Source organism: Python bivittatus, unplaced genomic scaffold (assembly GCF_059951505.1).
Source record: "Python bivittatus isolate LINGU-HERP-01145 unplaced genomic scaffold, Pbiv_v1 ctg000340_np1212, whole genome shotgun sequence".
NCBI lineage: Eukaryota > Metazoa > Chordata > Lepidosauria > Squamata > Pythonidae > Python > Python bivittatus.
In genome coordinates this window covers 14,715,997-14,729,517 of record NW_028277056.1, presented here as the reverse complement: position 1 = coordinate 14,729,517, position 13,521 = coordinate 14,715,997, and the positions used below count along the sequence as shown (strand labels likewise).

The following is a 13,521-nucleotide window of genomic DNA, read 5'->3' as shown; positions in this document are numbered from 1 at the left end:
CAAGTTTATTACAGCCCGAAGGCCAAATACAGTCAAAATATCTAATAAAAGCAGTATTACATCCTTCTACACACACACACACACACAAGTATAAAACAGAAAAAACAGTAGGGTCTAAAATAATTAAGAATAAAAATACTAAAATGAATCAAAATATTATTATAAGAAATTCCAAACCTAGGCAATGGTGCGGCATATCGTACAGACGGTAACACAAAACTGGACAACTTGGGCAGTTACTTTTGAATCCTTATCCGAAAGAAGAAATCACACTTCCTACCTGGAAATTTCTTCAAGATTGGATATATAAGGGTCTGTCTAGAGTCTTTGTATAAGGAGCAATATAGTAGCTCCTCTAAGTGGCTTAGAACTAGACCTATCAGCTTCCTGGATGGGTGACTTGGTTGTATGAACACCTTGGCAGAAGGTGCTGGGGCAGCCGCAGGAACATTCATTGGCTCCAAAATGTTGGATGCAACGGGCAATCAAAGTCCCATCTCTTTTCAACATACATCACATACACCTAAAAAGGGCTTTGATCACCCTATCCCACCTGCCATGCTGAAGCCATGGACCATCACTGCAGACACCCCCTGAAAAGTGGAGCCTAAATGTTGTAGGAATAAAACAGCATGAGGAAAATAAAATCAGGTCATCCCAAAATGATGTTAGCATGCAAAAAGAAGCATTAGAGAAAACGATTCAACCACAGGGCAGAAGAATACCAGGCCTGCATTTACTAGCCACCATGAGCCCAGATTTTTTATGCACACTGAGGAGAGGAGCTCGGAGATGGAAGCTTGCTATTCCAGCTCTTGATGAACAACTCCAAACAGGCCTGGCCTGCAGAACTAGGAATGAGGGATGCTGGGAGCTGTAGTTCAATTATAGCTGGAGGGCCCCAGTAATTTTCAGATTGTGGAAGAGCTCTAATGTTTCCAAACAAATAACATCTCTCGTTTCTTAATGAACTTTCTCTTGAAAGGAAAAAAAAATCACAGAAGGCAAAATTCAAAAGCTTTTCATGTGAAGATCAATGGCATCTGGATTTCTTGTAACATTTTTGGTGATTACGCAATAACCATCTCATCTGGAATCAAGCTTTGTAGGAAAGTTAGTTAAGGACTTCTTAATAATATCTGAATCAGTGGTTCTTTCTCTGAAGGAAATTTAGTCATCACTCTTGATTTCTTCTCATAGGTCTTAGTCTTTCAGCAATGCTGGAGATATTCTAAGGACAGTCCCTGTTTACAAGGAGCAACATGGAGAGGTGAACCATAATTTCTCCAATGGCAATCTTTGTTCCGTAAATCTATTTTATAGGATGATGTAACATTATTCAGAGAGTAGATGTTAAGTGTATCTTGGCAATTCAAACATACAAGGAATTCAAGGGTGCAAGGGTTTATAAGAATATTTATTGTAGAAAAGCTAACAGAACCATTATGAAAGAATTCCAGTGACTGCTGTGTATGAAATGCAAACCTTTTTTTAATAGTGAAATCGGGCTTCCAATTTGGGCACCATTGCCCCACCCATGCAATGAAATGGACGGGGAAGTGCGAAGAAAGATGTTACATGGAAAAGGCGAAGGGATCTTTCTGGTTTGTTTTGCTTTGTTTTGCTTAAGGCAACAACATCTGCATGAACAGTTGTGCCATGGAACTTATCCCAGAAACTTTTTCAACATACAGGATTTTTTTCAGCAAACAACTGCATTGTCATGGCCCAGTTTGCGATCTCATCATGTTTTGAGAATGTATTGGAGACGTATTGCTCCATATCTGTTTTCCAGCTCATAAAAGCGTCCACAAAGAACTGTGATGTTCACATTAAAATCCCTGTTAGTTTCCCGACTGCCTAACCAGATGTGGCAAGTACCCTAAGGAAGAAATGTCAAATGTTCTTTTCTTACAGGAGGGTGTGGTTTTTTTGAGGGGGGGGGGAGACAGGGGGAAAAACCCTCCATATTTTCATATGTGTGGCTAGTCTTAATGGGGAAAATGTCCTTCGCTTGACTTCTTTTGACTCTTTTCATGCACATGAAGCTTTGTTATTTTTCTCAGTCCCTGTGTTTTTATTGTATTATGAGAGCAACAGTTCTCAATCTGCATGCCAGTGCATTCAATTCAGAGAATGCTGGTTTTGTGCTGATATATATTTTTTTACATGTTTCAGGCTCCCTTTTCTCCACTCCCATATTGTTTTAAGTTGTAGATGTTTTCTTAGGATCCTTATGATTCTGTCTCTGAGTATATTCACGTTCAAAGTCTGTTACTTTATTATAAAACTTATTGTGCAAAGCCTCCATCCCAGGCTTATTTTTTTAAAAAAGATGATTAAATTTTAGGTCAGCCCCTTTTTTTAACACTCAGAATCTGAGAAGCGAGAGGCTTCAAGGCTTTGGAACAATAAACAGAAGTGTAATGGAGCCCTAAGGTGTGATGGAATACATTGGGTGGCCTGCTGTTTTAGTAGGTGGGCTGTGTGACAGTGCTAAAAATGAAGAGGAAAGATTCACCAATTTTTTTTTTTAAAAGTAGCAGAAGAGGGCATGGTTTTACACAACATTTGCATGTATTAATGTATATGTATGGGTTGTAGAAATATATTTTAAATAGAAATATGTAACATCTGACAACTACTACCGAGGTCATAAACTGGATTATCTGAGCCTAGAGGGACCCATGCAGACCTAATTTGGTCCTGGAAGCCCTTAAAGCCCCCTCCAACGACAATTGCTAAAAATGAGGGACATGATTTCCTACAATTCTGAGATAGTGAAACGTTCTGGCCATCGCAGGGTCCCTGCGGTCATGTGGTTGCCATTTGAGGCCTTCATTGCTGGCTCCCTATGAGCAAAGTCGATGGGGAAGCCAGCAGGAGGTCGCAAACGGTGACCACATGATGTCCTCACTTAACGACCTAGGGTGATTCACTTAACGATAGCAAAGGGGAAATGCCATAAATGCCGTCACTAAGTAACGCGGTCACGTGACATCGTGTTCTATGACTGCATCATTTAGTGATGGAAATTCCGGTTTCAATTGTCATTGTTAACCGAGGACTACTTGCATCCTGAGGGGCTAGGTTGGATAACAGAAATCAACTTCAGCCACGTCCACTTTGGCAGCCATTTTATGAGTAGGCATGCCTCCCATGGAGCCCCTTTCTTTGTCCATGTCATGTCTCAAAATGGTAACATGCTTCCTGGCTTTAAAAGACTGGGAATCATTACAATAAGGAGTGGACAGTGAAATAATGAATACTCCAACACTTTAGCTGTCAGGCAGTGCAGCCAATAGTCAGGTTATGGGAAGAGACCTAAGAACCTCAATTTTTCAGCCAAAACTTTCTAGGTTAACCTCAACACAGTGCCCTCCACAGGAATTTGACTTGTTGACCTGGGGATTGTAGTAGGTTTCCAGCACATCTAAAGCCATCAGGTCTAGGAAGGCTGGTCTAGGCAGAGGCCAAGGCAGAGGCAATAACACCAGTCTAAAAAGCCTGGGCAAATAAGAGTATTGTAACCTGGTGCCAAAGAGATTGTGAGCTGACACCAGCCATACTTCCTTAGGGATGGTGTTCCAAAGGCCTTCTGAGAAATGGGCTGGGTGTATGCTGATATTCTATCTCAGAATAATATTATGCGTTTTAACAGAGACCAAATGTAATTTTATTTTACTATCCCATGTAAGCCGCTTGGGGGATACTTCTGGCAGGTTAGCCAGAAATTGAGCCAAAATTCTCACTTAACAAGTTTTAACTTGGATTTGGGAATGAAATCCTTTTCATGTCTAATAGAATAAAATCTACTGACAGCTTTTAGAGGAGAAGGAGGAGATGATAAAGTGTTTGTAGACTGCCTCAGTCAATTGAGAATATGGCTGGTTTATAACAACAGAAAGACAATTAATAGTAGAGTGGCCACTCACAAACAGACCAAGGCTTAAGGTACATTGGAATAGAATGGTCTTAAGGACCTTGTGAAATACGACGAGGGCAAAGCCACTTTATGTCAGAAGCTGCTATGTGTGAAAATGAGCATGTGACAAAGTTGGAAATGGGTAGGGTATGTACTATCTGTGGATGTACTGTATCTGTGGAATATGTAAATAAGAGAGAAAATTGTACCACCCACTTTTGCCTTGGGGAAGGGAAGAGAAAGACAGGAACCCTGACATGTAGCCCTGAAAGGGGATGAAAACGTTTCCCCTTCTGTTCAGTTTCTGAAATGATTCTGAAATGTACAGATTCTCTCCAATCTCCATTAGCTTGAAGAACAAGCATTATTGTTTCTTTAAATGACTTGGAAGGGATTCATAACATTTTAGAAATGAAAAATGAAAATACACACACCCCTCCCAGCTTTTCATTATGATCTATGATGCCCAACTAAAATCTACTTCTGTGTAATTTAAAGCAGTTGTTTCTTGTCCTCTCTTTTGAAATAACTCTTCTATATGAGAGTCCCTCAGATACTTGAAGATTGCTAAAAAGTCTCCCTTCAATCTTTGCTTCTCCAAACTAATCATACCCAATTCCTCCAGCAATTCCTATTTGAGTGTTTCATTTCAAGATTGTTAACATCTTGGTCATTCTCCTCTGGACTGACTCCAGGGTTTCAATATCCTTCTTCAAATGTGGTGCCCAAAACTAGATTCCTATTCTAGATGTGGTCTGATCAATGTAGAATAGACCGCTTGATCTTGATACTATATTTCTGATTATATATATATATATGCATGCTTTTTTTGCAGGTGGCTTATGTTCCTCTTGGAATCAACTAAGAAATCCAAATCCTTTTTGCGTATACTGCTGCCCGATCTGGTTTCCCCAATCCAATAGTTGTAGCTTTGATTTCTGCTAACCAAATGTAAGGCTTTGCATTTGCGCCATTGAAATTAATCTTGGTGGATTTTTTTACCCAATATTCTAAACTGTCAAGTTCTTCCTAAATCTGTCATCTATGGTATTTGCTATTGTCTACCCCATCTTTGTGTAGTCTGCAAAACTGATAATCGTATTATCCAATCCTTTATTCAAATCATATATTGAATAACGGAATGGCTAGAACACAACCCAGTGATACACCAATTAACACTTCCTTACAGCTTAAGACAGAGCCACGAGCATACTTTTGTTGGATTTATCCATCTAATGGTAGCATTGTCCAACCCATCTTTTTCCATCTTCTGTACCAGGTTCTCATGGAAGACTTTGGTGAATACTTAGCTGAAATCACAGTACAGTATGTCCACTAGATTTCTGTAGTCAGCTAAATTGACCACTGTATCTCAAAATGAGATCAGGTTGATTTGGCATTACTTGTTGATAAACTCATGCTGGCTTCTGTCAAGTAGTGCATTCTTCTCTAAATGCTCACAAACTGGGTGGTTAATAATCTCTCCCAGGTTTTGGCTAGTGTTGATATCCAGATCTGCTTTTCCCCCATTTCTGAAGGTAGGAATGATGTTTGTCCTTTTCCAGACCTCTGACATTACACCTGCCCCCCCCCCCCCCCGATTTCTTGAAGATCACAGAAAGGGGCTCCAAGAAGAATCTCCTCCAAAACTCTTCAATATAACTGTTCTGGTCCTTAAACTTGTTCATGGTATCTAAGTGCTCCCAACCAAATTACTGTACATATACAACTACGCTCCAGTTTCTGTTTCTGCAATATCCTGAACCCTAAGATGATATAGCCGCTTCCACCCAAGGTTCCAACTACTTTTACTTCTTCAATCAGCTCCACCCTATTGATTAAGATCAGATATGGAAGGCCAATCTTGCCGCCTTCTCTTTTGGAAAATGAAAGAGTCAGCAAGACCAGTTAGGAATTTTTAGGACCTTGTAGTGTTGGCTGGGTTAGTTATCCAACAAATATAGTAGTTGATAACTCTGGTCCAGAAGGGCATTATCCAGATCTTTTGCTTGACTTGGCAAACCATAGCACCTGTCCTCCAATAATACTACCATTGTTTACTTTTCCATGTATTCTTAGTCAAACGTTCTCAATTGGACGCCCATGCTCAAATTCCTAGATCTCAATACATGTGTGCAGTGTGCTTTTCTTTAATATATAATGCCATTTCTCCTCCCCTTTTTGTCTGGCCTATTCCTTCAGAGTAAATTAAACCCTTCAATCCTTTCATCACACCAACTTTTAGGCGGGCTACCATCCCTGGGCTGAAAATCCAGATGCCCATTAACAGGCAGCAAAGAGGCTTATCCGTATCTCTTTTTGCCATGTCTAGTGGTGATCTGTAGTTTTGCAGCCCAAATATGACATAGGGCCCCAGTAGCAATCATTGCAAAAGACTAATATTGATGGATGACAGGAGTGAGTGAGTGAAGAGTTGCTGTTGCCACTGCTATCTCCTTCTCCATTGGTGTTCCCCAGTTAGTAGTGGCCTAAACAGCAATGATGGTTGCTGGTCACTGTCTTGCTGTCCTCCTCATTCCTAGTTGTGGAAGAACAAGGGGAAAGAGATTTGGACTACTGTACAGTATTTGGGTTACAAAAATATCTACAAGGAGCAGAATTGTACATGTAATTGTTTTTGCTATGACACACAATAGAAGCAAATAGAAGCAAAAGTTAGACTTAAAGAAGCAGGATGGAAAGAATATTGATCTTGAACTTCGATGTTGGAGAAGATTCCTCAGAGGACCATGGATAGCCAAGGAAACAAATGAATGGACCATTGAACAAATCAATCCAGAGTTCTCACTTGAGGCATAAATGACCAGGCTCAAATTATCATATTTTGGACACATTTTGCAAAGATCCAGCTCTCTTGAGAAGTCTATAATACTGGGAAAAGTGGAAGGAAAGAGAAGAGGACAACCAGAGCAAGGTAGAGGGACTGAATTGCAGTGACAATGAATGCACTTTGGGAACACTTGAAGGGCCAGTTGGGGACAGATCTTCCTGGAAAAGGTATATCTATGTGGTCTCTAAGAGATGAAACTGATTTGATGGCACAATGTCTGTCTGTCTGTCTGTCTGTCTGAAATCCAGATGACCACTAGATGCTCATAAATGAATGCAGAACACTCTACTTCTTAGCTGTCATCTAGTGGTCATCCAGATATTTTCAGCCCAGATGTGTGGGGCTTTTTCCTCTTTTTCTCCTACCTGTCCTCAGTAGCTGCAGCTTGGAAGGAGAAATTTGTCACCTGAAACTCTTGTCTTGAGATCCAGAGGACTCTCCTTATACCCCTGCTAGAGCTTTTCTTCAATTGGTAGAAATGCCATATTTTGAGATAAACCTTGTTACTATCAAAACTGTTTAACACTCAGCTGAGTTCAGTGTTAGAAGGGATGATTTGCAGTGGAATATAGCCTGGATGGGCTTCTTAGCCCAGCACAGTGTTTAATTTAGTAAGTTCTCATGCATTATCCAGGAAAATTATTATTCCCAATTGAGAAACATCTTGCCAGATCTAATCTTATGGAAAAGAAGATTTGTGCTAGATCATGTTATTCAGGTGATAAAACTGTATTAATTTTGGAAGCTGTCCTGGAATTGGAGCCTGGAAATCTGCACATCATGTTGGGGATCAAATGTACATGTGTCATAAAATCAGTTCTCTTCCTTTCTCTCTTGCTTGCATTAGCTCTGATCAGTTCAAATTAGTATAATAATGGTGTGATTTTATAGGGCAGTGAAAGCAGCTACTCTTTGTTTCCCTCATTTTTATTATTTCTAAATTTAATTTAATTTGAATTTGGCAAAATATTTTTAACTGTCTCCTAACAGGGGCCTGCAAGTCAGCAAGAGTTTCACTCTTATAAGTGGGACTTGCTAAAAAAGTTGCAGGACAGATTTTTCTGTTTAGCATCCCAGTCAACAAGCTGCTTGTGGAGAATGGTGGTCAATTCTTGGTTAACCGTTGTGGTCCATTTCAAGTTTGTGAATATAGCAAGTTCATTTTTCTCAGTTTCTTACTTTTTCCAAATACGACAACTTTGATTTTTTTTTTTAGCTTAGTTGATGGTGCATACTTGCATTTTTGGTTTGTAATTTTATCTAATGTCTATAGTTTTTCCAAATAGTTTTCCTTAATATAATGCATTTTGCACATTGTTTCCACAAATAGATTCATTATCAAACAGGCAACACCTGTGTGCGTGGGGGGGGGGGAGAGAAGTGCACATTTGCAGGCAAACTCCCTCAGAGCTAAACTCCAGGTTCCAGAAGTTCAGAGGAACCCAGAGGATCCCCAAGGAGCAGTAGATGATGAAGCAATTGCAAACTGGCTCAGCAGCACCATCCTGGGTAGTTTTGCCATCCTAGGTCCTGTCAACAGGCTGCTTGTGGGGAATGGTGGTCAATTCTTGGTTAACCGTTGTGGTCCATTTCAAGTTTGTGAATATAGCAAGTTCATCTTTTCATCAACATGTGGACTGTATGTATGCACCATAACACATGTCCATTTTATTATTTTTAGTTTTTTAACTCAACCTTCCCATACCTGGGCACCTTCCTGGTGTGTGGACTTCAATTCCGAGAATTCTCAGCAATGACCATGCTTGTTAGGGAATTCTGGGACATCCAGACCTTGAGAAGGTATCTAGTTTGGAGAACACTGCATTAACCCTCTCTCCATCAAGATGATGCATATTCCTATGTCAATTAGATTAGCACCATGCCAATAAAGATCCATAGGGACACGGTGGCGCAGCAGTTTAATGACGCTGAAAGTTGCTGGCCAGAAATGGTCGACACTTCAGTGGTTCAAGCCCAGCTCCGCGCACCACAGTGAGCTCCTGTCTAATCCCTAGCTTCTGCTAACCCAGCAGCTCGAAAGCATCCGCGAGTAAATAAATGGGTACTCTCATCCTGGTGGGAGGAAAAATGCTGGCGGCGCCTTGGACGGGAGATGGGACCAGTTGCTGGTAATGCGGAAGCCGCACACGCCTGAAAAAGGCGCGAAGCAACGGAAACCCCGCCTCCTGCACTCGCCAGCTGGGCTCTGCTCTAGGAAGGAGGCAATGGCAAACCACTGCCGAAACACCTTCCCTTGAAAACTGCAGGGACTTGTCCGGGCAGTCGCCGCAGAATCAGTCACGGTTGAGTGCGGATAAAAAAAAAAGAAAAAGATCCATTTCATTCTTGCAGTCAGGATAGGGTCATGGTTTTAATGAATTCAGAATCTAAAACTTCATATGTTCAGGTTATTTTTCCCCCCGGGGTTGTCTTTCTTAATCACCTCTGGAATGTAGTAGCAGTTGCAAAGCATGAAATGTGCTTGGTATTGCCTGTGACACTTTATGAAAGCGAAGGTTGGGCTCTGAAGAAGCAGAATAGGGAAGAATATTGACGCCTTTGAACTTTGGTGTTGGAGAATACCATGGACAGCCAAGAAAACAAACCAGTGGATCATCAGACAAATCAACTCAGAGTTATCACTCATGACACAAATGACCAGGCTCAAATTATCCTACTTCAGACACATTATGTGAAGACCCAGCTCTCTGGAGAAGGCTTCACTGCTGGGAAAGGTGGAAGGAAAGAGAAGAAGAGGATGACCAGCAGCAAGGGGAATGGACTCAGTTTCAGTGGCCATGGGTCACCATTGGGGGACTTGAAAGACCTGGTTAGGAACAGATTGTTGTGGAGAATATCTGTGAGGTCACTAGAATTCAAAAATGACTTGATGGCACATAATTAACAGTTGAAGTGAGACGATTCACTTTGAGGGACCGTTCTGTCAGAGTATTCAGTCCAGGGATTAAACATGACCTAGCTACCCCACTAATCCAGGCTTTCAGGGTAAGACTACAAGTTTTGGGGTTTTTTGCCAAGCAAAATTGGCTTTTTTTACTTTGTGGTCTGACTCCCCCTACTGTTAACTTTCTTTCCTTCTTTTCCTTTCCTTCTTGGTTATTTTTTTTGGTCACACTTAATTTCAGAAGCAGCAAGTGCGCTAATTGGAGAGGTAATGAAGGGATGAGGGAAAAAAATGGGGGGCAGTGTGATCTTGGCAATGGATGTGTTGGAGGCCAATTGAATCAGGAAGCCAATGGTAACTATTTCTGTTTCACAAGAATGTACGTAATTATCCCTCTTTATGTGATACCATGTTGGCAAAGCAAAATTATTCTGAAATTATTATGTAGTCATTTTAAAACTCTTTGGGAAGGGAAGGGAAGGGAAGGGAAGGGAAGGGAAGGGAAGGGAAATGCAGCTTAAGTTTTCTCAATTGCAAGTTGTTATGTCAGCAAAAAAAGGGAAGAAAAAAATCTCCATATGGAAAGATATGAACAAATGTGATTTTTGAGGTCTTGTCTATTTCCTATGAAACCAAGAACCTGCAAATTGCATTGCCTTAAGAGCATCCTGTCTAAAACAGATCTCTTTTGAAGGCTGATCTAAACTGCAGACTGGTGTCCCAATGAGAACAGGACCACCTGTTAACTCCTTTACCTATTATTCTAGGATTTATATCTAGTCCTTTATGTTCATAATTGATTAAAGTACAGTTGTGTAGCTCAGTCCTCAATTTCTTTGGAAACAACTCCAGTATGGTTATAAATCTAGCTATCTAATTTCTCTATACTGAAACAATTTAAACAATTATCTAACAATTTCAACTTTTTTGACACTGCAAATTTTGGGTTGTAAAAATACCATAGAATGCTACTTATTCTTAACTCCCATAGAATAAGACTTATTGCCTGACTCTAGATAATTTATTCAGAAATGTTTCATGGGCTTAATTCCAAAAACATATAAGATGTTTTTGAAGTGCTTAATTAGGCCAGGAAAATAAGCTCAATTTCTGTAAGATTTGTGGGTTCATATTTATGAGTTCTATAGATATATCAAGTACCAAACTTATATATAAATCAAAATCAAACTCTACTAGAGAGAAAGAGAGAGTATGAAATTCATAAATCAAACTGGTATACATTTTTAAATGCAGGCCAATAAACAACATCATCTTCATCATAATCATCTATTCATCCAATGAATATCAGAGACTTTAGACTGGTATTTTCCAATGATTTGGGTTCTAACGCAGAACCTAAGTATCATGGAGGTATCTTCATACTGACACTTCAACTCTGTCTTATCTTGTATTCTAATTCAAATTCCAGATCTTTAAATGTTGTCACTTATTTAGCTAGGACAGAATCATCAACGCTTAAGGAGAAGCAATCAAAAGGCTTTGTGGAATAGCAAGGTTTGGAAAAGTAATCCATTCACTCTGTTAGTTAATGGCAGTCTTTCACCTCTTGGCACACTTTTCTGGAGCAGCCTGAGATGGGATTGGTTTGAAGACTTTTCTCCTTCATGCATGTCCATGTTGTGCAAATCCAGCGAACTATGCTTGATTCAGTCAGCTTTGGTTACACAAACCATGGCTTAGCCTAATACCTACATGCACAAGAAGAAAAATCAGTAGCCTAGAGGAACACTCAAAATGTACATAGGCACCAGGAAGGAAGGGGGACTTTTTCAATAAATAAGCAAATAAATAGCACCCACAGAAGGTTTTTTGTAAAAGGAGAATTAGTTTTGGGTTATTCCTAGCCATAGTGCTCCTTCTCTTCCATAGTACCTCCAGTGATAAAAGAACAATTTCCAAAGTTCAGTGGTGAAAGAAATTGTAAGAAATTGTAAGAAATACTTACAATGAAGACCTTGGAAAAGATATTTCATTGCCATGACTGGTCTTTACCTACAAGTATTGTATAGGAAATTATTTTCCCTGTGACGTTGTATGGAAGCAAAGTTGGAGTTTGAATAAGCCCAGAAAGAGTACTGATGCCTTTCACCTTTGGTGTTGGAGAAGGTTTCTGAGAATACCATAGACAACCAAGAAAACAAATGGATCATAGACCAAATCAATCCAGAGTTGTCACTTAAGGAACAAATGATCTAGGTCTAATCTATAATGCTGGGAAAGGGAGAAAAAGAGGATGACCAGCGGCAATGTGGATAGACTCAATTGCAACAGAGATGGGTGCCCCATTGGAAGAACTTAAGGACCAAGCTAGGGGCAGATCATCCTGGAGAAGGTTTATCCATATGGTTGCTAAGAGCTAGCCCTGACTTGATGGCATCTAATCATTTTTATTTTTTTTAAGGAGAGAATTTAAGTGCCTGATTTAAAATATATATATATTCCAAATCAGTCTGTACTTCATTGACACTCTTTATCTTAACAGAAAGAGGGGCAGATGTCTCTAAATCCTTTACATTGCCTTTGAAATCATAACACGAATCTTGGTGCAATTTTGTGTACTACCTAACATCAAGTTTATATCTTGGAGAGCTTTAGAAGCCAAAGGGGCAAACAGCAATATGGCAATCAATTAACACAGGGCATCAAATGAAAATTTGTACAAAACGTTATAAAATCAAATATTTTAGCTATAGGGCATTAAGTAATATATCCTTTTGTGTTTGAATTAGATTTCCGCAATATTGTGATGCTGAGAAGATGGAAATATAAACATCTGAAATGGTTGACAAAACTTAATTATGAGACATATGAAATAAATTTGTAATTAGGATAGTGAAAACTTTACAATTACATGACATCTGATATCGTAGCAAGATTAGTAATGTTTGTGTTTGCTGTTCATATCAACTTTTTGAACTGGGATGTTAAACATCTATTTTAAAGATGCAGTAGAGTCAAAAGAATAAGATGCCAATGTTCATTTACACCCTAAATGGAATCTAAACTAGGAGATGAACTAGTTGGTGGAATCTAAACTAGGAGAAGAAAATAATCTGAAAGTACTTTAGGTATGCAGCAAAAGAAAAAGAAAGTGCAATAGGAAAATCAAAACTATAATGGGAAATCGTATTATTGCATATTAGCAATTGTACCAATCTTTTACATTTTAAAAATAATTTTAAATGGCTAACGTATGCCTATTTTCCAGGGCATAATGTGCCTAGTTTAAGAAAGAAAAGGTGATATTTTCAGCTGATTCACAGAAGAGGAAAAACTGCTACTGTAAGTGACAAGTTTAAAGATAATTGGCTCAAATATTCATTCAAATGAAAATGCAAAACGCTAGGGAAAACCTTTCTTTTCTTCCTTTTACTACTTGGTGATATTGAAGCTTCTATTTGCATAACTTGGTCTTGAAATGCCCTCTAGTGGTCATAGATAGGATATATTTCAGCCACAATACAATTACTGCCCTGAGGATCTTCAAAGTGGGCAAGGGTGGATGTGTTGAAAAATTGAATTATGGCAGCAGTTGACAGGTTGGTATTGACTCATAACAAAACAGTCCTTCCTAAAGAACTTTTCATCTCTGAGAGATGAATGAAAGAAAGGTGCATCAGTGCAAAGAGAAATCATGTAGCTTTCAGTAATATTTCACTGCAAGAATCAAGATTGCCAATTTACTTCTTTGCTTCTCATATTCTGATATTAAAATATAGTGATGCTGGAATGTCAGATCCTTTTTATATTGACAGCATATCTGGGAGATCCTGTGGCATTCCAGATGTTGATGTAGAGGTATAGCCTCCTCGTAGAGGA

At 39.4% G+C, this 13,521-nt stretch overlaps 1 long non-coding RNA gene across 5 annotated transcripts in view; it reads left to right on the top strand.

Moving 5' to 3' along the window:
• Positions 1-13,521, top strand: part of LOC112540634 (uncharacterized) — a 41,840-nt gene that overhangs the window by 4,644 nt on the left and 23,675 nt on the right. For 2 of the 5 annotated variants that reach the window (XR_003084714.2, XR_003084713.2), the window contains exon 2: positions 12,911-12,984. The exons of 2 other annotated variants lie outside the window; for them this stretch is intronic. This is a non-coding gene — a long non-coding RNA (uncharacterized LOC112540634). Of the gene's footprint in view, positions 1-1,200; positions 1,271-12,910; positions 12,985-13,521 lie in introns of all 5 variants that reach the window. One more of the 5 variants, XR_015796095.1, reaches the window with a different exon arrangement.